The 23,977-nt window shown below is 45.0% G+C and overlaps 1 protein-coding gene across 6 annotated transcripts in view; it reads right to left on the bottom strand.

The window, feature by feature from the left end:
* Positions 1–23,977, bottom strand: part of LOC129818382 (RIMS-binding protein 2-like) — an 80,653-nt gene that overhangs the window by 38,936 nt on the left and 17,740 nt on the right. Inside the window, exon 1 of one of the 6 annotated variants that reach the window (XM_055874213.1) lies at positions 10,410–11,447. The exons of the other annotated variants lie outside the window; for them this stretch is intronic. The gene's annotated coding sequence lies outside the window, so the exon portion shown is untranslated. Of the gene's footprint in view, positions 1–10,409; positions 11,448–23,977 lie in introns of those variants that run through there. 6 annotated transcript variants of the gene reach the window in all.

The following is a 23,977-nucleotide window of genomic DNA, read 5'->3' as shown; positions in this document are numbered from 1 at the left end:
GTACAGAAACCCAGCCTAAAACCCCAAACAGCAAGCAATGCAGGTGTAGAAGCACGGTGTCTGGGAAAAACTCCCTAGAAAGGCCAAAACCTAGGAAGAAACCTAGAGAGGAACCAGGCTATGAGGGGTGGCCAGTCCTCTTCTGGCTGTGCCGGGTAGAGACTATAACAGAACATGGCCAAGATGTTCAAATGTTCATAAATGACCAGCATGGTCAAATAATAATAATCACAGTAGTTGTCGAGGGTGCAGCAAGTCAGCACCTCAGGAGTAAATGTCAGTTGGCTTTTCATATTCTTAAAAAAAAATTATAATGGATTTAATGGTGCTCCTTGGGATGTTCAAAGTTTCGGATAATTTTTATAACCCAACCCTGATCTGTACTTCTCCACAACTTCGTCCCTGACCTGTTTGGAGAGCTCTTTGTTCTTCATGGTGCCGCTTGCTTGGTGGTGCACCTTGCTTGTGTTACAGACTCTGGGGACTTTCAGAACAGGCGTATATATACTGAGATCATGTGACAGATCATGTGACACTTAGATTGCACACAGGTGGACTTGTCGAGGGTGCAGCAAGTTGTCGAGGGTGCAGCAAGTCAGCACCTCAGGAGTAAATGTCAGTTGGCTTTTCATAGCCGATCATTAAAAGTATCTCTACCGCTCCTGCGGTCTCTAGAGAGTTGAAAACAGCAGGTCTGGGACAGGTAGCACGTCCTGTGAACAGGTCAGGGTTCCATAGCCGCACCACTCATAGCCTGGTAGTTCAAAATGCCCAAGATCAAGCACACACAAAATAACCATTTTCATCTTTCATTGACAAGCTATAAGTTAATTATTGATGACTAGAGCTGGAAACACATTAGATGGATTCCACGACATGTGGAACAATATCAGAAAAAAGAAAATGGGATTGATAGACCTAACAACTAGACATGGGGAAGATGTTTTAGTAAGTTCTGTCAGGTGTGGTCACGGGACGTTTCCAAGTCTCTGAGCCAGATAGCAATAGTTCGCATTACACATATAAGGTTCTAGGCCTTGCTTTGTCCCACCCAGGTCAACTTCATAACCCTGGAAAGCTTATCTCATTGGCTATAAGATTATAGTTGCCAATCCCCTGTGTAAAGGATGCCTACAGCGCGTAAGCAGGCAACATCATATTTTTGATGCGCAAAGATATAGTTGGTGGACATTCGATGTTGCCATTAAGTAATACATCATCAGATAACATTGGCAATAGGCTAGATTTGTTCCTACCAACGTAAAGATTAATTTCATACCCCCAGTGTAGCTATAGCTCAAACACAGACCACATCAAAGCTTACCTTGTAAGATGTTTGCTGTTTGTGAAAACGTTGTGTAAAATAAACCCTACTTTTGCAGATAGGGGCTACAGTTCTCATACCACACTGAATTGAATAAAACAAATCTAATAGGATAGCCTAATAGCTCGGTTAGGTGTGAAAAATGCCACCAACTTGCAATGTATTCGATGTTAAATTCCCTAAAGTTTTAAATGTCTAACTCCAAACCTCATGCAACCGCAAAATGTTGGATAAAGCATATACTGTACCGTATTTGTTCATCAACATCTTATGCTTTCATTAATAAAATAATGAAAAAAATACTTTCAAAATGTAGATGTTTATTTCAACTACTCTACATCTCAGCTACATTTAGATGCACTTACCCCCAGCACCACGGCCATGGGTAAAACCTTGCTGAGATGATCAATGCATTTGTTGCGTTGTTGTATTGTCAGTTTCTAAAGCCAAAACATCTTGTTGGCCTTCACCATTTCATCTTTACTTGTAGGCTTGGCAGAGTTACACAATATCCCATAATGACAAAGATAAAACAGATTTAGACATTTTTGCAAATGTATTAAAAATAAAAAACTGAAATACCTTACTTACATAAGTATTCAGAACCTTTGCTATGACACTCGAAATTGAGAGCAGTTGCATCCTGTTTCCATTGATCATCCTTGTTTTTACAACTTGGTCAGAGTCCACCTGTGGTAAATTCACTTGATTGGACATGATTTGGAAAGGCACACACCTGTCAATATAAGGTCCCACAGTTGACAGTGCATGTCAGAGCAAAAACCAAGCCACGGGACAGAAGGAATTGTCCGTAGAGCTCCGAGACAGGGTTGTGTCGAGGCACAGATCTGGGAAAGGGTATCAAAAAATGTCTGCAGCGTTGAAGTTCCCTAAGAACACAGTGGCCTCCATCATTCTTAAATGGAAGAAGTTTAGAACCATTCTTCCTATAGCTGGCCGCCTGGCCAAACTGAGCATGCAGGGGAGAAGGGCCTTGGTCAGGGAGGTGACCAAGAACCTGATGGTCACTCTGACAGAGCTCCAGAGTTCCTCTGTGGAGATGGGAGAACCTTCAAGAAGGACAACCATCTCTGCAGCACTCCACCAATCAGGCATTTATGGTGGAATGGCCAGACGGAAGCCCCTCCTCAGTAAAAAAGCACATGACAGCCCACTTGGAGTTTGCCAAAAAGCACACAAAGGACTCAGACCATGAGAAACAACATTCTCTGGTCTGATGAATCCAAGATTGAAATCTTTGGCTTGAATGCCAAAAGTCGCGTCTAGAGGAAACCTGGCACCATCCCCACGGTGAAGCATGGTGGTGACAGCATCATACTGTGGGGATGTTTTTCAGCGGCAGGGACTGGGAGACTAGTCAGAATTAAGGGAAACGTGTACAGCAACGCTCCCCATCCAACCTGACAGAGCTTGAGAGGATCTGCAGAAAAGAATGGGAGAAACTCCCCAAACACAGGCGTGTCAATCTTGTAGCGTCATGCCCAAGAGGATTTGAGGCTGTAATTTCTGCCAAACGTGCTTCATCAGTACTGAGTAAAGGGTTTGAATACTTTTGTAAATGTGATATTTCAGTTTTTTATATTTAATACATTTGCTAAAATTTCTAAAAACCTGTTTTCTGCTTTGTCATTATGTGGCATTGTGTGTAGATTGATGAGGGACAAAATGATTTAATCCATTTTAGAATACGGCTGTAACATAACAAAATGTGGAAAAAGTCAATGGGTCTGAATATTTTCAGAGTGCACAGTATGCAGAATAGGATCCCATACCTACTGTCAAATATGGTGGTGGATCTTTGATGTTCTGGGGCTATATTGCTTCCACTTTCCTGGGGCCCTTGTTAGTTAAGGTTAACGGCATCGTGAAATGTATCCAGTACAAGGACATTTTAGGCAATAACCTGGTTGCCTCTGCCAGGAGGCTGAAGCTTGGCCCCAAGTCAGATCTTCCAGCAAGACAAAAACCCCAGGTACCAGTGATGGGAAGTAGTGAACTACATGTTGTTCAACTAGTCGTTGAATTACATTTGGCTGTAGCTTGGTGGTAGTTGAACTAAATGGAAATCTTGGTAGTGTTTTCAGTAGTTCATTACTTTGTGCCAATTTAGCGGTGTAGCTAACTGAGCTACCCTATACTTTTCTTTGCAAAAAGAACAGAAAATATGGGTAAAGTAGGCAAGATTTCCGTTCTTTTTCAGCATCAGACCTGCCCAATTCTCACTTCAAACTGTTTTTGTGTTTAATAAGCTAAATTACAGATTTTGTTAACATCTGACTCCAGAGTGAGCTGCTCTTGCAATTGGTAGTCTATGACATTTCAGATTTAGATCAAATAAATTTGACCACTTTCTTTTGGATAATAATTAAAAAAAATACTTTATCTGAGCAATTGTTCTGTACCTGACTGTATATGGGACTATCCAAATAAAATATAACCAGTCTCTCTTTGAAGTCCTTAGTCGATGTGTAAATCACAAGGAGAGAAGCACATCTATACATGCCCTGAGCACTGTCTCTCTCTCTCTCTTCCATCTCTCGCTCTCTTTCTCCTTGTTTTTGTGTTCTTTTCACCAGGTGGTTGCTATGGCAGCATTTCCCCTTGCCTACAGCCACAGAATGCAGAGCATTATAATCCCTTCAGCCTCTCAGGGTAACATCCCTGCTTTGGCAGCTGCAATGATGATGTCATCATCCTATGCTTGGTGTGTGATGCTGTGCACCTGTCAGAACAATGTATGGATAAGTTCAGTCTTCTGACATGGCATCATTCCTGTGTCATGCTAATGTTACCTGATATTAACAACAATCACTAGGCATCCAATCATTCCATACAATGACAAAAACAAAGCATACTGAATATCTCCTAGGCCTATACATGCCAGTCTACCAATCCCATCTTATTTCGTCACTAGCGATGTCTTGGTGAGGGTGTAGTGTAAATGTATTCAGCATTGTTGGGTTATCTATAACTAAACAGCTATTTTCCTTAATGTCTTAGACATGCACTAAGGAGTGTCTGTGTGTGTGTTTCTTCTGACTAAATCAATTTATCTGGAGCCTGTGGCTTCCCGCTGGTCCCTTTAACGTCCGGGGGGATATCCTACGTTAATGAGACGTCATGTGGGAGCAGCTTTGTTCCTGGGAACAGTAGGGACAGACTGGGTGCCTCTATTAAGGGTCTCTATACTGTATCTGACGGGATTACTGGCAGGCAGGCCACACTGAGATACACCGCTGCAGTGGTGGAGCTATACCATAGCACTACATTATATCATCAGGGGCATCAGAGTCCACGTAAAACAAATGTCCAAGATATCCTTATAGAGAGCCTTGCAGTATTCACTGAAGCATGTTAAACGTGTCAATACGTTCAGTTTAGATTCAATATCAACACCAGTATAGCACACAACTTAGAATGAAGCAATGTATTGGGCATGCACTTTAAGTCATACGCTAGGGTGGATGTTGGAACATAGCCCATCTTTTGTAACTCTGACCCCCATTCCCTCTAGCCACACTACCACTTTGTGCTAGTCCTGTGTGATGTAGGTGATGTAGGACAGCGAAAGGGCAAAGGGAACGTGACATGGCCCATAACCTAAATTTAAAGATCAGCTGTCTCTTCAGCACCATCTGAGGTCTGGAAGAGTCAGGACCTTGACAGCGGCAGCTGAGCACTCCCAGCCAGTCGTACTATGATAGGGTCGTACTATGATAGGGCTTTTTGCTGATTCTATTTAACAATGTTCCCCTCACCTCTCTCTGTTTGTGCTCTACAGGTAGCTCATTCATAAAACACAAGTGAGTGGGGCTAATACAGTGTTTGTGTGTTTGTGTGTTTGTGTGTGCTTGCGAGCATGCGTGACTGCGTGCCATGAGTGTATGAACTCTGTGTTTATAAGTGTGTGTGTATGTGGGTGGATGCAGCGCTGTGGGGCATCTCTAAAACAGTGCCGGGTTGAAAAAAGGACTCTGCTGCCAGGACACAGCTGGCTCAGTGCATAACCAGCAGCTTTAGGGAGGGGCTGCCCCTAAGCTCTGGTCCAGGGACAGTCTCTACAACCGTAGTCTTAACCCTTAAGGATTTAAACAATAAGACCCGGTGTTGTGGTGAAGGATAACTTCTATCTCAACCAACATCAGCCATGAAATCTCTATCGATACATCCCGAATGGCATCCTATTCCCTACATAGTTCACTACTTTTGACCATGGGCCTTGGTCAAAAGTAACACAATATAAAGAGAATGGGTGTCAGGTGGGACATAACCTCTATGCTACAGCAGTCTTTTGCCTCTGACATGTCTAGGGTGTGTGCTATGTATTCATCTCGCTCCTGTACTGTGTGAGGTGTGTGAGAGAAGAAAACAAATGTATTAATGGACCATTGATATAAATAAAAAAGACATGCTACGCATCATTGTCATCTTTGCTATTTGAACAAATAACAAAATCAGCCTGAGCCTCTAAATCACCAACATAACACAGGCCAGACTTTAGAGTTTCTGCTTGTCCTGTTGCACTGGCCAAAAGGCTGGTTTGATGGGGTAAAGTGATCATGCCCAGCTCCTGAAATGTTAATATATTTTACTGGATATGTATGAGCGGAGAAACAACATATAAAAAGGGGTGGCCAGAGAGACTGCTTTCAGGGAACACATTCTCAGAGAGGTTTGTGGTGTTAGTTTTGTTTCACGCCCAATTACAAGTTAACAACTCCTCCTAGCCTCTATATATATGAGGCGGTGAGAGGATCGGACACATGTATGAAACAAAGTTTGGGGATTGGGATGGTACTGCGTGCGGTGTGTCTATATATTCCTGCAGATTGCCAGCCTCTCAACCAGACAGTCTAAGGACCAAACCATGCGTGTAAGGTTGTTACTCCTGAGCTGGCTGCTTGTGGGAGGCACAGAGAAAGACCCCCATCACCTGCATCCACAAAGCAGGACGAGTCTCAGCCAGGCTTTCACTAAGGAGACAGGGCAGAGCACTGCCAAGAGAAAGGCCAGCCCTAGTCAAGAAGGATTAACCTCTCCACTGTATAATACACCTCCTCCACATCCTCCTCTCCCTCTACCGCACATAACCTCCCTAGCTAGGTTGTGTTGTGTGTGTATTTTTGTGTGTATAATGGAAGGGATCCAGCTGGGGCCAGGGTGAAATGCGTTGGCCCCTCGAGAACAAACGGGCCCCGGGGCTGTGAGTGAAGTGGGCTGTTCCACTCTGGCAAAGAGGGGTCAGGGGAGAGCAGAGCACGCATCAGATGACGTGACTAAAAGAGCTTCCAGTCAAACAGATGACATATCACATTTGACATCACTGGGACCTATTGTTCCTATTCATCACAATGGAGAATATCAAAAGGAAAAAATGCAAATAAATCCCCCCAAGGTTTTTATATCACTTAGGTGGATAAGAGCTTTAAGGTGACTAAGAATCCCCATGGCAGGGACTTACACATGTCTGACTAGGACTCCCCCCCACAACACAACACACACTATCCAAATCTCTAGCAAAACACATGACTGAAGAACAGCTAAATAATTCAAGGTGACCCAATTGCACAGTTAAAATGCATGCTGGAAATACACTGAACGGCCCAGCCTCAACCTTCATCCCTGCCACGTTGCTTAGCCCACTGTTTCCATGGTGATGTTACTGTAATGCACATAAAAGATGATCCCACTAGGTCCTGTCTAGGTCCTGTAGGCCTATATGTTTGACTCTACAGTACAGTCAGTTGGGCTTGTGGACCCTCCTCCTCTAGAGAGCCTGGCTCGGTGGCACATGTGACTGGATCAGTACTATGTAGAAATGGCTGTCATGTTGGCTGTCTTTGAACAGGACCATAAACAGTCTCCCTGCTGTCCCCATGGCCTGCTCCCCTCAGCCTCAGGGTTTAGTCCTGCTGTCCCCATGGCCTGCTCCCCTCAGCCTCAGGGTTTAGTCCTGCTGTCCCCATGGCCTGCTCCCCTCAGCCTCAGGGTTTAGTCCTGCTGTCCCCATGGCCTGGTCCCCTCAGCCTCAGGGTTTAGTCCTGCTGTCCCCATGGCCTGCTCCCCTCAGCCATAGGGTTTAGTCCTGCTGTCCCCATGGCCTGCTCCCCTCAGCCTCAGGGTTTAGTCCTGCTGTCCCCATGGCCTGGTCCGCTCAGCCTCAGGGTTTAGTCCTGCTGTCCCCATGGCCTGCTCCCCTCAGCCTCAGGGTTTAGTCATGCTGTCCCCATGGCCTGGTCCGCTCAGCCTCAGGGTTTAGTCCTGCTGTCCCCATGGCCTGCTCCCCTCAGCCTCAGGGTTTAGTCCTGCTGTCCCCATGGCCTGGTCCCCTCAGCCTCAGGGTTTAGTCCTGCTGTCCCCATGGCCTGGTCCGCTCAGCCTCAGGGTTTAGTCCTGCTGTCCCCATGGCCTGGTCCCATCAGCCTCAGGGTTTAGTCCTGCTGTCCCCATGGCCTGCTCCCCTCAGCCTCAGGGTTTAGTCCTGCTGTCCCCATGGCCTGGTCCCCTCAGCCTCAGGGTTTAGTCCTGCTGTCCCCATGGCCTGCTCCCCTCAGCCTCAGGGTTTAGTCCTGCTGTGGCTCAGTCCTCCACGACTAATGATTCATGAGAGATAAGGGTGAGTGAGAGGATGGATGAGGGGAAGAGAGCGGGAGATGGATAGATACTGGAAAGACAGCAGGTAAAACATCAAATAAAAAGCCAAGGCTCAAGTTAAAGCAACCAGAAGACTACAAATGATCAAAAAACTACAAACAAACCTCGACTAAGAAGCTACTGTAGCATTCTACTGTAAAATGCAACTGCTCAATTCCTGTAGTACTACTACCATGCATGGGGCTGAAACGCTCCCCACTCTCTTCAGCCCCACTGGCTTAATGACACTAACGCTTATGGTGCGTTTGCGACCAGTCAATGCGGCACACACACACATGCTCACACACATATGTGAGGTGGGGTAGGGGGTCTGTGGCGTTGCTATAGAAACCCTCTATTCCAGGTAAAATATCGGCGGAGAAAGCAAATAGCCGCAACTAACCTCATTTGCACCATATTACACTCTCAGCGTTATCAAATCCCAGGGGGTCAGATGTGTATTCTAAACCAACAGAACAGTAGTGTAAGCAATAGCTCCTTACTTAATCTGTTATTCAAACAGGCAGGCAGAATTAAATTAGCAAATTAATCCATCAAAGACGCACAGTCTACATGGGAACATTGAGTCACCTGGTCTGACCCACCTGCAAACACTGATACAGATACACACTACAGGGTCTGAGGGAAGAGACGGGCTGTTTTCCTGTGCTTACACCTCACTTACACCCTGTACTGAACTATGGCCACACACTGCACGTGTGCGCACACAAAAACACATGTACATGCTGTGCTGACAAGCAAATGCATCATGGATGGGATTCAGTGTGTGTGGGTGTATGTATGTGACTCTGTATGTGTGTGTGTTTGCACATGTAAGTGAATGCAAACATGCATGTTTTGTGCGCATGTATGTGACTCTGAGCCCTCCCCCTGGCTCTGTGTCCTCAGGAACATTGAGATTAGTTAAGGCTGTCTTATTCCATCGCTAATCTCAAGACAAGAGGAGGAAAATCAGCCAGACGGGGATTCAAAATAGAAGTTTGGTACCCCCTCCCCACTCCTCTCTCCGTCCATCCCTCCTGTCTCCCCTCTCATCCCCTGGCATCCGGCTGAGCTCAGCTGGTACTGGCTGCCAGTCTGCGCAGAGAATAGAGGGAGGAGGAAGAGAGGGAGTAAGCGCATAATGAGGAAGAGGAGGCGGGGGGTGCCCATGAGCCACTCCTGTCACTGCTGCAGCTTCTTCTGTTGTTTGAGGTTTCACACCCACAGAATGAGAATATGAGAGCGAGAGCGAGAGCGAGAGCGAGAGAGAGAGAGAGAGAGAGAGAGAGAGAGAGAGAGAGAGAGAGAACACGAACGAGAGAGAGAAGCATGCCTGTCGAAATACTGCAGAGTGGGAGTTTAGGCTGTATACCTCTCCCTCCCTCCTTTCCCATCTACACTCTTGTCTTCCCTTGCTCCCTTTCACACACCCACACAAACCACAGGGTACACTCAGGCCTGAAGACACACACAGTTGCACATGCATTCTTTATCAATATAATTGTAACTAGAGTATAAATATCAGTGCATCTAAGTGATTTAGTTTCAGCTTTGTTTCTAGAACCTACCTTCACCATGAGAAGAGAGCAGTAGTCGAGACCCATATCAATACAGCTATGATGTAGTAAGTGGAGCTAGGCCGTTTCCAAAAAGTCTCCTCCCTATCACCAAAAATAGACTTACACAGGGCTGCACAGATTTCTTCTTCCTCTACAAAGAATTCAATCAGTCTATGTTGTAGAAGAGGAATATACACCCTGTAGCTAAATCTATGACACAGTACTGGGATCAAAGAGCACATTTCTGCTGAGGAGATTCCCATCGCCTCCAACCCATCGGCCAGGAAAAGGGAGAGGTTCATGTCACACAACCAACCTCCAAAATCAGGAAAAGACACCATTGTCTCTATAGTACTTCCTTATTTGCATTTCCCCCCACCCAATCTCCCCTCCTCCACTCCCCTCCTTGCTTATCTACCTCACTTGCTTTGGCAATGTTAACGTATGTTTCCCATGCCAACAAAGCCCATTGAATTGAATTGAGTGTAGGTGACATCAGGCCTAAGTGACCACACAGACCACACAGCTATGAGAAACGGGTGGCAGCGTACAGTGAGGCAGAGCTAACAATGCTGGAGTGCCCAGCGTCCCTGATGTACTATTGCACTCCATCTCCCAGCTCTCCTCCGGCATAGTACATGGGAGAAGCTTCCCTCAGCCAGCCACAGAGCTGCATGTGCCACACTAAAACCAGAAACCATGCAGCCTACACACATGGCTGCCATACAGACATAGCCACACACACATGTGTCAAACACAGGCAAGACACCCAAGGGATAGAGAGAGGGAGGGAAGGAGATGAGAAGATGAGAAGAGAGAGAAAGATAGAGATAGGGGGAGGCCAAGTGGTGATAAGGAGCAGTATTTACCGTGTCTGCTGGCTAGCTACAGTAGCATTGTAGCTCTGTGACTGAGATGTTGCTAGTGTTCCTTCCTTCCTATTATCTTGGGTGGCTAAATGTCAGGCGGATGCAGCAGCAGCGACGCCTAGGCCTGCGTCTCTCCCTCCCTTCCTCCTCCTCTCTCATTCCTCCACCCCCTGACTCTCTGGTCCCTTTTCCTCCTGTCTTTCTATCTCTCTGCCTCCTGACTATCTCTCTCTTCTCTCTGTCTCTCTCTCTCTCTGCCTCCTCTCTCTCTCAGGTTCTCTGGTTGTGCAGCTAGCTCCAGAATCCCCTTTGCTGAATTAATCTCCTACTAGCAGCAGTAGAGTTCCAGAGGGCTGTACTGCAACATCGGGAGTAGTCCTACGAGGAGGAAGCTGCCCTGCTTGCCTGTCTGCTGGGGGCTGGGCTTCCAGTGGGCTGCCTGACTGACTGCCTCACTACCTGACTGACTGTCTGAAAGCTGGAGATAGTTGCTGAGGGGTTTGTCTGAGGGTGGATTGACCACTCCTCCGATCCCTTCCTCCCCTCCTCCTCCTCTAGCTGTGGAGTAGCATTGTGTATGGGGTGGGGCTAATTGGGCAGTGCTTGACTGATGCTGCTCTCTCTGTCACACACACAAGCAAACACACAATGCTAACTGCTGGAATGCTAAAAGTGTATGCTGTCGGTGACTGCAGAATGGGTGGAACCTGTTTGATTGTAGTCACATACTGTAGTTCTCTGTCTGTCGCTGGGGTCTGTATGTATGCAGATTACGTTCCTCTGTGTGTGTGTGTGTGTGTGTGCGTGCGTGCGTGCGTGCAAGACAAACAACTTTTTTGGAAATGTGAAAAATGCTGATCACACACACCTGAGCATTGAGCAAGATCCTGAGGTGCAAAGGAGGAGAACGATGGAACGAGGAAGAAAATAAGAAAGAATATGAAGTCATAAGAGAGTATGACATAAGAATCAATTGCGCATGATGCGCAGTGCACACCCGAACCTAAAACATGCTGGATCGGTTGAATAAACTGCTGTGTGTTTTGATGCTTGCTGATGGCAAATTGAATTAGTAATCTTCTCAGTTTTAACACAAATTGAATCGAAGCAAATACACGCACGCACGCACGCACACACGCACACACGCGCACACGCGCACACGCGCACACGCGCACACGCGCACACACGCACACACGCACACACGCACACACGCACACACACACACACACACACACACACACACACACACACACACACACACACACACACACACACACACACACATTCTTCTTCCTCTCATAATTCTGCCTTAATCAGTGTGCGTGTGTGCCCAGTGGTGTTGGGTCCAAAACGACTTAATCTGGTTAGACAGGTTTGAAATAATCCAGGAAGGCCCTACATTTCAATGGTGTCATATTTTTTGCACATATTGCTCCTTGCTTTAGATCTGGCTTATAAGATTCATATGGCTGAGATTCTATAGAAAATAGACAAGACATTTGTATTGCTGAATTTGACTGAAAGAACAGGTGGTATTACTAAAATGGGTCTGCTTTTCCAGCTCTCTCACTTCGAGGGTTCATTTCAGTCATTAATTAATAGCTCGAGGACAGGAACAGGCAGTTCCCAAGGCAACGTAACTAAAAACACTTCCTAAATTGTGTTGATTTGTGGGCCATGTAACACAGCTATTTGGACAAGCAGTAGTAAAGGCTTTCTAAATTCAGATAGCCCCTTCCTTTGGCTAGCCGTGGCCCTTGAACCATCTATGGACGTCATCATCCATGTGGGTATACTGACTAGTCACCCTTGCATTGCTACTGGGCAAAATCTGTGACTTCTTGTTTTGAGAATGTTATTTCGCTCTCATTGACTTAGACACTGAGTAATGTATACAGTGTTGCATAGGCCCACAGTATTTAACCCTTTCACTTCTCAATAACAACAAGACTCCACAACAAGAAAATTACAGTACATCAGTTTGGAAATGAGAAATATACAGTTTTCCAACAATTCTGCTTCCTATTGATAAACATCTCTCAGCACGTGCATTGTCTTTTGATTTATTTAAAACTCAACAGAGAAGGATTATTTGACTATCATAAGAAATACACTGAAAAGCATAACGACCCCCCCCACCCAACCCCATGACTATCATAAGTAATACACTGAAAAGCATAACGATCCCCACCCAACCCCATGACTATCATAAGTAATACACTGAAAAGCATAACGACCCCCCCCACCCAACCCCATGACTATCATAAGTAATACACTGAAAAGCATAACGATCCCACCCAACCCCATGACTATCATAAGTAATACACTGAAAAGCATAACGATCCCACCCAACCCCATGACTATCATAAGTAATACACTGAAAAGCATAACGACCCCCCCCCAACCAACCCCATGACTATCATAAGTAATACACTGAAAAGCATAATGATCCCCACCCAACCCCATGACTATCAAAAGTAATACACTGAAAAGCATAACGACCCCCCCCACCCAATCCCATGACTATCATAAGTAATACACTGAAAAGCATAACGACCCCCCCCCACACAACCCCATGACTATCATAAGTAATACACTGAAAAGCATAACGACCCCCCCCAACCAACCCCATGACTATCATAAGTAATACACTGAAAAGCATAATGATCCCCACCCAACCCCATGACTATCAAAAGTAATACACTGAAAAGCATAACGACCCCCCCCACCCAACCCCATGACTATCATAAGTAATACACTGAAAAGCATAACGACCCCCCCCCCCCACCCAACCCCATGACTATCATAAGTAATACACTGAAAAGCATAACGATCCCCACCCCACCCCATGACTATCATAAGTAATACACTGAAAAGCATAACGATCCCCACCCCACCCCATGACTATCAAAAGTAATACACTGAAAACCTAACAACCCCCCCCACCCAACCCCATGACTATCATAAGGAATACACTGAAAAGCATAACGATCCCCACCCAACCCCATGACTATCATAAGTAATACACTGAAAAGCATAACGATCCCCACCCAACCCCATGACTATCATAAGTAATACACTGAAAACCTAACAACCCCCCCCACCCAACCCCATGACTATCATAAGTAACAGACTGAAAAGCATAACGACCCCCCCCCACCCAACCCCATGAATATCATAAGTAATACACTGAAAAGCATAACGATCCCCACTCAACCCCATGACTATCATAAGTAACACACTGAAAAGCATAACGAACCCCCCCACCCAACCCCATGACTATCATAAGTAATACACTGAAAAGCATAACGACCCCCCCCACCCAACCCCATGACTATCATAAGTAATACACTGAAAAGCATAACGACCCCCCCCCCACCCAACCCCATGACTATCATAAGTAATACACTGAAAAGCATAACGACCCCCCCCACCCAACCCCATGACTATCATAAGTAATACACTGAAAAGCATAACGATCCCCACCCCACACAACCCCATGACTATCATAAGTAATACACTGATAAGCATAACAACCCCCCCGACCCAACCCCATGACTATCATAAGTAATACACTGAAAAGCATAACGATCCCCACCCAACCCCATGACTATCATAAGTAATACACTGAAAAGCATAACGATCCCCACCCCACACCATGACTATCATAAGTAATACACTGAAAAGCATAACGACCCCCCCCCCCCACACAACCCCATGACTATCATAAGTAATACACTGAAAACCTAACAACCCCCCCCACCCAACCCCATGACTATCATAAGTAACAGACTGAAAAGCATAACGACCCCCCCCACCCAACCCCATGAATATCATAAGTAATACACTGAAAAGCATAACGATCCCCATCCAACCCCATGACTATCATAAGTAATAAACTGAAAAGCATAACGACCCCCCCCCCACCGAACCCCATGACTATCATAAGTAATACACTGAAAAGCATAACGACCCCCCCCACCCAACCCCATGACTATCATAAGTAATACACTGAAAAGCATAACGACCCCCCCCCACCCAACCCCATGACTATCATAAGTAATACACTGAAAAGCATAACGACCCCCCCCACCCAACCCCATGACTATCATAAGTAATACACTGAAAAGCATAACGATCCCCACCCCACACAACCCCATGACTATCATAAGTAATACACTGAAAAGCATAACGACCCCCCCACCCAACCCCATGACTATCATAAGTAATACACTGAAAAGCATAACGACCCCCCCCACCCAATCCCATGACTATCATAAGTAATACACTGAAAAGCATAACGACCCCCCCCCCCACACAACCCCATGACTATCATAAGTAATACACTGAAAAGCATAACGATCCCCACCCAACCCCATGACTATCATAAGTAATACACTGAAAAGCATAACGACCCCCCCCACCCAACCCCATGACTATCATAAGTAATACACTGAAAAGCATAACGATCCCCACCCAACCCCATGACTATCATAAGTAATACACTGAAAAGCATAACGACCCCCCCCACCCAACCCCATGACTATCATAAGTAATACACTGAAAAGCATAACGACCCCCCCCACCCAATCCCATGACTATCATAAGTAATACACTGAAAAGCATAACGACCCCCCCCCCCCACACACAACCCCATGACTATCATAAGTAATACACTGAAAAGCATAACGATCCCCACCCAACCCCATGACTATCATAAGTAATACACTGAAAAGCATAACGACCCCCCCCACCCAACCCCATGACTATCATAAGTAATACACTGAAAAGCATAACGATCCCCACCCAACCCCATGACTATCATAAGTAATACACTGAAAAGCATAACGACCCCCCCCCCCCAACCCCATGACTATCATAAGTAATACACTGAAAAGCATAACGACCCCCCCCACACAACCCCATGACTATCATAAGTAATACACTGATAAGCATAACGAACCCCACCCCACCCCATGACTATAATAAGTAATACACTGAAAAGCATAACGACCCCCCCCCACACAACCCCATGACTATCATAAGTAATACACTGAAAAGCATAACGATCCCCACCCAACCCCATGACTATCATAAGTAATACACTGAAAAGCATAACGACCCCCCCCGCCCTACCCCATGACTATCATAAGTAATACACTGAAAAGCATAACGACCCCCCCCCCACACAACCCCATGACTATCATAAGTAATACACTGAAAAGCATAACGACCCCCCCCCCCCACGCAACCCCATGACTATCATAAGTAATACACTGAAAAGCATAACGACCCCCCCCCACACACAACCTCATGACTATCATAAGTAATACACTGAAAAGCACAACGATTCCCACCCAACCCCATGACTATCATAAGTAATACACTGAAAAGCATAACGACCCCCCCCACCCAACCCCATGACTATCATAAGTAATACACTGAAAAGCATAACGACCCCCCCCCCCCACACAACCCCATGACTATCATAAGTAATACACTGAAAAGCATAACGACCCCCCCCCCACACAACCCCATGACTATCATAAGTAATACACTGAAAAGCATAACGACCCCCCCCCCCACACAACCCCATGACTATCATAAGTAATACACTGAAAAGCATAACGACCCCACCCCACCCCATGACTATCATAAGTAATACACTGAAAAGCATAACGACCCCCCCCCCACACAACCCCATGACTATCATAAGTAATACACTGATAAGCATAACGATCCCCACCCCACCCCATGACTATCATAAGTAATAAACTGAAAAGCATAACGACCCCCCCCCCACACAACCCCATGACTATCATAAGTAATACACTGAAAAGCATAACGATCCCCACCCAACCCCATGACTATCATAAGTAATACACTGAAAAGCATAACGACCCCCCCCCCGCCCAACCCCATGACTATCATAAGTAATACACTGAAAAGCATAACGACCCCCCCCCACACAACCCCATGACTATCATAAGTAATACACTGAAAAGCATAACGACCCCCCACACAACCCCATGACTATCATAAGTAATACACTGAAAAGCATAACGACCCCCCCACCACACACCCCCATGACTATCATAAGTAATACACTGAAAAGCATAACGACCCCCCCCCCACACAACCCCATGACTATCATAAATAATACACTGAAAAGCATAACGACCCCCCCCCACACAACCCCATGACTATCATAAGTAATACACTGAAAAGCATAACGATCCCCACCCAACCCCATGACTATCATAAGTAATACACTGAAAAACATAACGACCCCCCACACAACCCCATGACTATCATAAGTAATACACTGAAAAGCATAACGACCCCCCCACCACACACCCCCATGACTATCATAAGTAATACACTGAAAAGCATAACGACCCCCCCCCACACAACCCCATGACTATCATAAATAATACACTGAAAAGCATAACGACCCCCCCCCACACAACCCCATGACTATCATAAGTAATACACTGAAAAGCATAACGATCCCCACCCAACCCCATGACTATCATAAGTAATACACTGAAAAACATAACGACCCCCCCCACTAAACCCCATGACTATCATAAGTAATACACTGAAAAGCATAACGACCCCCCCCACACAACCCCATGACTATCATAAGTAATACACTGAAAAGCATAACGACCCCCCCCCCACACAACCCCATGACTATCATAAGTAATACACTGAAAAGCATAACGACCCCCCCCACACAACCCCATGACTATCATAAGTAATACACTGAAAAGCATAACGATCCCCACCCAACCCCATGACTATCATAAGTAATACACTGAAAAGCATAACGACCCCCCCCCACCCAACCCCATGACTATCATAAGTAATACACTGAAAAGCATAACGACCCCCCCCACCCAACCCCATGACTATCATAAGTAATACACTGAAAAGCATAACGACCCCCCCACTAAACCCCATGACTATCATAAGTAATACACTGAAAAGCATAACGATCCCCCCCACACAACCCCATGACTATCATAAGTAATACACTGAAACTCATAACGACCCCCCCCACACAACCCCATGACTACCATAAGTAATACACTGAAAAGCATAACGACCCCCCCCCCACACAACCCCATGACTATCATAAGTAATACACTGAAAAGCATATCGATCCCCCCCCCACACAACCCCATGACTATCATAAGTAATACACTGAAAAGCATAACGATCCCCACCCAACCCTATGACTATCATAAGTAATACACTGAAAAGCATAACGACCCCCCCCCCCCCCCCCACACAACCCTTCATTTTCTCTGCTTTATCAAGCTAGGGATATTTACCACAGCTTTGCTAACAAGCCCGTGTTTTTTCTAGATCACAACGGGCTTATGTGGTGGGCATTGCAGAGGGTGTGGCGATGTGTGCGATTGGCCTGTCGGCATGGCTAAATTTTAGAGAACAATGTAGATGCCTCTATCTTAGTGGTGTAGAGAAATTCTGCATTTTAAAGCCAATTCCCTTCACATTTCTCTATGTAGCAGAAATACTTTTGAATAGTTTTAAAGCTAATTTCCTGCTATTCTACACATTTTGCCATGGAGATGAGAACACGTTTCAGTTTGAAAGCTAATTTCCTATAATTCTTTGCATATTGCCATGGCTAGTACTGTTCTTTTGCTCAAACATAATAATAACATAATTACTGCTAAATTCATTGTTTTGGGAATTTTCTGTTCTCCCTGGCTTTATTTTGGTGATTGTTAGTTCCGAAAGATTATATTAATTTAAAATATATCGGTCAAATATCTACATACTTTTTGTACATACTATATATCTGGTTTTAGTAATTTAAGTTTGCACTGAAAGCATTTTTCCATCCCCAAAGATTTGGAGGAAAACTAAACGATCTTGTCCAAATCAGTTACATTATTAAAAGCTGTCTTCATTCAAAAAGCCTACAACCTACTTAAATATGTGGGTTAAACTATTTTACAAATGGAAGATAAAACACTTATATGTGTCACGTTCCTGACCTGTTTTCTGTTGTTTTTGTATGTGTTTAGTTGGTCAGGGGGTGAGTTGGGGTGGGCATTCTATGTTATGTGTTTCTATGTTGGGTCAAATGTGTTGCCTGATATGGTTCTCAATTAGAGGCAGGTGTTTGACGTTTCCTCTGATTGAGAACCATATTAAGGTAGGCTGTTCTCACTGTTTGTTTGTGGGTGATTGTTGCTGTGTCTGTGTTTGTTACACCACACGGTACTGTTTCATTTTTCCCTGTTCGTGCGTTCTTCGTTATATGTAGTTCACAAGTTCAGGTCTGTTTAACATCGTTTGTTGTTTTGTAAATTATCAAGTGTCTTTCGTGTCAGTGTTCGTCTTGTCTAATTAAATCATCATGTATTTATCACCCGCTGCGTCTTGGTCCACTCTCTCCCCGAAAGACAAACGTTACAATATGGAAAAGACAGGCTTTACAATGGAAACCCGGGAAAAGCTATTGGACAGGTGCAGGTGAATTGGGACAACATTTTTATCAGATATAAATCAATTATTTCAAAATAGTATTAATTATAGGAGCACGCACATATACACGCACGCACAAACACCCACATACACAAACACACACAGGTAGGTAGGTACAGTAAGTAGGTGGTTATATATTTCAACTGACCTTTCAATTACTTAGCCTATGTGCCAGCAATGAGCCTTATGCTCTGCCTCTGATTTGATTATGGGCTGGCTCAGTCCGTTCAGATCTGGATCAAGTCCGCTTTGATTAATGCCAACACAAACCATGCATCCAGCTGAACTCAGTGCCCAGGCTGGCTACACCCAGACTGCATGGGACTTGGTAGAGGAGTTGTGGGCCTTCGTAGGCCCTCAATCTATTGCTTAATTAACCCAATAATTCATGGGTTACCCCCTTTTCTGTTCCTTTCTGTCACGATACAGCTACTGTATATCTCATTGTGGAATAGAGGAATCGTGTCAGTCCTATACATTTTTTCCTCTATGAAAATGGTGCTGTGCTTTCAGCAGTCTCCTGGAGAGGAAAATGGAGTTATGGAGGCAGCCTAAGAGAGAGAGAGAGCTAAAAGAGCTCTGCTCTGTCTGGGTCAAATTCAATTAGGGAGGATGGAGACCTCAGCCAATGCAGACCCTACCGAAATCACTTTAGGAAGCATTCACCAAAACAATGTTAATTTCCTGGGGGCGAGTGGATTCAATAGAATTGCAATATAAGGTTTTTTATTGGGATATGTTAAACCAGTGATTATGTCTTTATGCAGATGAATAACACACATTATTGACACTAATTATGACCCTGGCACTACACTGTTATAAGCCTTTATTATTAATTAGCAGTTTTTCCAGTTAGCATCAATATTATTATTATCATCATGAGGACCATCATTGAGGGGGCTGTGCCGGGGCTCGCACAGAAGAGGCGTTGCCATGGGGACTGTGTCTGGGAGACAGCTGTAGCCTTCTAGCGGGAGCGAGACCCTCATTAAAGACACACAGGTCATTCCTCATTCAGGGTCTCTTCCTGCTATGCCCTGTCCGTCACAGAAGGGCGACAGGCAGGCAGGCAGACAGGCAGACAGGCAGACAGGCAGACAGGCAGACAGGCAGACAGGCAGACAGGCAGACAGGCAGACAGGCAGACAGACAGATAGACAGATAGACAGATAGACAGATAGATAGATAGGATAGGCATACTGTATATCACGCCTCACCTCTCCACTGTGTTAGCTGATGTGTGGTGAGCATTCTGGCAGAAAATGGTTGCCGTGCATCACCCAAGTGGGTGCCACATAATGGTGGATGATGTGAGTTTCCCCCTTACTATGTAAAGTACTTTGAGTCCCTTAGTAGGTAGAAAGTTGCTATTTAAATTCAATCCATATACAGTGTGGTCCGATATTGCCACCTTTGATAAATTAGAGCAATAATGACTGGATAAAATAAATAATTAAAATACTGAGCTACAGTGTGCTCAAAAAGTATTGGGACAGTACTTTGTACTCCAGCACTTTGTATTTGAAAAGATACAATGACTATGAGGTTAAAGTGCAGAATGTCAGCTTCAATTTGAGAGTATTTTCATCTATATCGAGTGAACCGTTTAGAAATTACTGCACTTTTTGTACATAGTCCCTTCATTTTAGGGGACCAAAAGTATTGGGACAAATTCACTTATGTGTATTAAAGTAGTCAAACGTTTAGTATTTGGTCCCATATTCTTGGCATGCAATAATTACATCAAGCTTGTGACTATACAAACTTATTGTATGCATTTGCTGTTTGGTTTGGTTGTGTTTCAGATTAGTTTGTGCTCAATAGAAATGAATGGTAAATAATGTATTGTGTCATTTTAGAGTCACTTTTATTGTAAATAAGAATAGAGTGCTTCTAAACACTTCTACATTAATGTGGATGCTACCATGATTACGGATAATCCTGAATGAATCGTGAATAATGGTGAGTGAGAAAGTTAGAGGCATAAATATCACCCCCCCTATAACATGCTAACCTTCCGTTATTATAATGATGAGAGGTTAGCATATCTTGGGGGTATGTTTATTTGTGCGTCTGTAACTTTCTCACACATCATTATTCACAATTACATAGTACAAAACCTTAAAGACACCTGCTTTTTCCAAAAATATTTAAGTGCCTTTGAACAGGGTATGGTAGTAGGTGCCAGGCACACCGGTTTGTGTCAAGAAATGCAACGCTGCTGGGTTTTTCACGCTCAACAGTTTCCTGTGTATCAAGAATGGTCCACTCCCCAAAGGACATCCAGCCAATTTGACACAACTGTGGGAGTCAACATGGGCCAGCATCCCTGTGGAACGCTTTTGACACATTGTAGAGTCCACGCCCCGACGAATTGAAGCCGTTCCGAGGACAAAAAAGGTGGGGTGAAACATAAATATTAGGAAGGTGTTCTTAATGTTTTGTACACTGAGTGTTTGTATATATATGTAGCAGTATTGCTTCCGTTGCTCTCCTCACCCCTACCTTGGCTCGAACCAGAGACCCTCTGCACACCGACAACAGCCACCTTCGAAGCATCGTTACCCATCGCTCCACAAAGCCACAGTCCTTGCAGAACAAGGAGAACAACTACTTCAAGGTCTCAGAGCAAGTGACGTCACCGATGGAAACGCTATTAGCACGCACCACCGCTAACTAACTAGCTAGCCATTTCACATCGGTTACATATACACTATATATACAAAAGTATGTGGACACCCCTTCAAATTTGTGGATTTGGCAATTTCAGCCGCACCCGTTGGTAACAGGTGTATAAATCAAGCACACATCCATGCAATCTCCATAGACAAACACGGTCAGTAGAATGGCCTTACTGAAGAGCTCAGTGACTTTCAACATGGCACCGTCATAGGATGCCACCGTTCCAACAAGTCAGTTGGTAAATTTCTGCCCTGCTAGAGCTGCCCCGGTCAACTGTAAGTGCTGTCATTGTGAAGTGGAAATGTCTAGGAGCAACAATGGCTCAGTCGTGAAGTAGTAGGCCACACAAGCTCACAGAACGGGACCGGCGAGATCTGAAGCGCTTGGTGTGTAAAAATTGTCTGTGCTCACCTCAATATCGAGTTCCAAACTGCCTCTGGAAGCAACGTCAGCACAAGAACTGTTCGTCGGGAGCTTCATGAAATGGGTTTCCATGGCGAGCAGTTGCACACAAGTCTAAGATTACCATGCGCAATCCCAAGCGTCAGCTGGAGTGGTGCATAGCTCGCCACCGTTGGACTCTGGGGCCGTTGGACCGTTGGACCCTTTCACCATCTGGCAGTCCGATGGACGAATCTGGGTTAGGCGGAAGCCAGGAGAATGCTACCAGCCCCAATGGATGGTGCCAACTGTAAAGTTTGGTGGAGGAGGAATAATGGTCTGGGGCTGTTTTTCATGGTTTGGGATAGGCCCCTTAGTTCCAGTGAAGGGAAATCTTAACGCTACAGCATACAATGACATTATAGCCAATTCTGTGCTTCTAACTTTGTGGCAACATTTTGGGGAAGAACTTTTCCTGTTTCAGCATGACAATGCCCCCGTGCACAAAGCGAGATCCATACAGAAATGCTTTGTCGAGATCGGTGTGGAAGAACTTGACTGGCCTGCACAGAGCCCTGACCTCAAACCCATGGAACACCTTTGGGATGAACTGTAACGCCAATTGCGAGCCAGGCCTAACTGCCCAACATGAGTGCCCGACCTCACTAATGCTCTTGTGGCTGAATGGAAGCAAGTCCCCGCAGCAATATTCCAACATCTAGCGGAAAGCCTTCCCAGAAGAGTAGAGGCTGTTATAGCAGCAAAGGGGGAACCAACTTCATATTAATGTCCATGATTTTGGAATTAGATGTTCGACGAGCAGGTGTCCACATACTTTTTCATGTAGTGTATATATTTGGGGTGGCAGGTAGCCTAGTGGTTAATAGTGCTGGGCCAGTAACTGAAAGGGGGCATGTTCGAATCCCAAAGCCAACTAGGTGAAAAATATGTTCATGTACCCTTGAGCAAGGCACCTAAACTTAATTGCTCCTGTAAGTCGCTCTGGATAAGATCATCTGCTAAATGACTAAAATGGAAAAATGAAAATATATATTCAAGCATCCCCAATCTAGAAGACCCATCACTATAACACAGTCCCACTCTGGCAACCCAGCCTCTGGTGACTCATGTGGCATGTCCATTCTATTTCACAAAGCTGGAATGAGCAAGAATTCCTCCTACACAAGGACCATGGAGTTACGAAATAAACTGTAGTGTAACCATAACACAACAATGTGGATGTAATAACAGGTTTATACGCTTACACACACACACGCAAACACTATTCACTCTGCTAGCATAATAGTTTTCCCTGTAAATTATTTATAGTACATTTACATATTTCATAATTGCTCCATGAGTTGATTTATGGCAATATGGAGAGCATGTCAGTGAAGTGGTCATTGCCATAAGAGCGTTAAGATACTGGATGGACATAACAGCTGACCATCAAGTCACATGGATTCCAGGAAGCATGTTCCAGGCTTTAGGCCTATGCGTGTTGGCCAATGACAAGCCATTAGCGTGTGTACAGTAAGGTGCTCTGCACATCTCTGCCATCTCCGCCTTACATCTCCATTGGGTGAAATTGATTTGGAACAAGTGAGGCTTGCAACAGCAAGAAGCCATTATGGTCTGTCAGTTTCTCTTTACGAATCTGTCCCTATCTTGCTAGTGGGCCTGTTGCCAGGACAACGGCTACAGCACCTTCCTGGACCAGGAGGAGCCCCAGAGGACTTCCACCCCTTCCCCTGTTTTCCTTCCTTCCTTTTTCTTTGCTCTTCACTTTACCTCCACACAATCTCCTGACTGCACAATCCAAAGTGCCACAGCTCACCAGACCCACACATTTGCTATGCATGAGAGCTTGCCATAAAGACCCATATGCCATAAAGGAACAAGACATACACTCGCTAATCTACGCAATATACATTCTCTGAGGACATAGATTGTGATCAAGATAAATGCAATAAAGAGTA

This window comes from Salvelinus fontinalis, chromosome 21, assembly GCF_029448725.1.
Source record: "Salvelinus fontinalis isolate EN_2023a chromosome 21, ASM2944872v1, whole genome shotgun sequence".
Classification (NCBI taxonomy): Eukaryota; Metazoa; Chordata; class Actinopteri; order Salmoniformes; family Salmonidae; genus Salvelinus; species Salvelinus fontinalis.
The sequence above is the reverse complement of the archived record's forward strand: the minus strand, read 5'-3'. Positions and strand labels throughout refer to the sequence as shown.